We start from the raw sequence: 1579 nt of genomic DNA on the forward strand, positions 1-1579 counted from the left end.
TACTGCCTCAGCCTCCCGAGTAGCTGGGACTACAGGCATGCGCCACCATGCCTGGCTAGTTTTTTCTATATATTTTTTTTTTAGCTGTCCAAATCATTTCTTTCTATTTTTAGTAGAGATGAGGTCTCACTCTTGCTCAGGCTGATCTCGAACTCCTGACCTCGAGCGATCCTCCCGCCTTGGCCTCCCAGAGTGCTAGGTGTACAGGCATGAGCCACTGCACCCGGCCCAGCCTAACACTTTTAACCCACAAAACTTCTGTGTGAATGCATTCATACCTGTCCATGCCCCTCTAAAACTCACTGCAGTTTGAGCAGCATTTCAAGGAAACTCTAGAAATGTCCTTCCCTGGTCCTGGTGCTCTACGAATTTGAAAGTCTCCCCCGTCTGTGTGCTGGCTCCTAATAGGAAACACTATTGCACTTGGTGTAAACGCAGAAACATCTGCTGCAGCCACTGACAGCTTGTTGGAAGTGTCTAGTCAAGCCTGCCGGAGACCCCCCTCTGCCTTCATTAGAAAATATGCTGGCAGTCAACAGAAACACAATAAAACTCAGAGAGTTTCAGGAAGCAGGAAAAGACAGTGGAGGGCTTTGAGAGAATAAATACAACTCAGTGAAGGAGTGGGATGGGCCATTAGTGGTTCCAGAGCCTTCACTAAGAGCTTTCCATTTTCTATATGCAGGTTTTGTTCACCTGCAGGCCCAGTCCACCCTTTCACCTAACCAACCCAACCCAAAGAGAGTGATCTATTTTATACCTCCTGGTTCACCTAAAAATCCAAAGTAGCCTTATAAATACTGAGTTTCCCAGAGTGTATGGGAGAGGTCATGGTTTAAAACTATAAGCAGTGCTCGCTTCGGCAGCACATGTTCTAAAATTGGAACGATACAGAGAAGATTAGCATGGCCCCTGCGCAAGGATGACACGCAAATTCGTGAGGCGTTCCAAAATAAAATTTTTTTCATAAAATAAAAAAAAACTATAAGCAAATGCCTGAGTGGTAGTTATTAATTCGGTAATATGGATAGGCAAGCTTAGAGAAGGGACAGACTGAAGGGAAGGCAATCAGACCATTGTGGGACCTCTATAGGCACAAAGGGATAATAAGGCCCCGGACTAACATGAGGCTGATACAAATTGAGAGTGTGTCCCGGTGGTGGGAAGACCACGCTGGAAACAGAGTGCACAGTGTGGGGCAGTCATTTGCTTGCTTGTTCCTGGGACCAAACAGAATAATTGCGACTTTTGAGATGAAGCCTTTTCCTCTCTCACAACATCTCATCAAGTACTCAAAGTCACTGTGTTATTATAGTTTCTTTCAGAGTTAGAAAAGAGACGCCAATGCACGGTGTTTAGCCTGTTGAATGAGAGAGAAAGCTGGATTTGCCCAAGGTCATCTGCCTGCGGAGAGCCAGGGCCCTAGGCAGTCATGCAGCCGGGAATGTTAGCTCATCATCTAGACGTTCTGATTTTCAGAGACCTCAGAAATTCTTTCATGGTTGGCATCTGGAGCAATTTGTAAGAAAATTTCTGTGAGCTAAGCAAAACTTATCCTTGGGCAGGCTGTGACAGATTG

The 1579-nt window shown here is 45.7% G+C and overlaps 1 pseudogene; it reads left to right on the forward strand.

Annotated features, from left to right (window-relative positions):
• Positions 1 to 850: 850 nt before the first annotated feature.
• On the forward strand, positions 851 to 965 carry LOC123648685 (annotated as a pseudogene).
• Positions 966 to 1579: the final 614 nt, after the last annotated feature.

The sequence above is a fragment of the Lemur catta genome, chromosome 12, assembly GCF_020740605.2.
Source record: "Lemur catta isolate mLemCat1 chromosome 12, mLemCat1.pri, whole genome shotgun sequence".
Lineage (NCBI taxonomy): Eukaryota > Metazoa > Chordata > Mammalia > Primates > Lemuridae > Lemur > Lemur catta.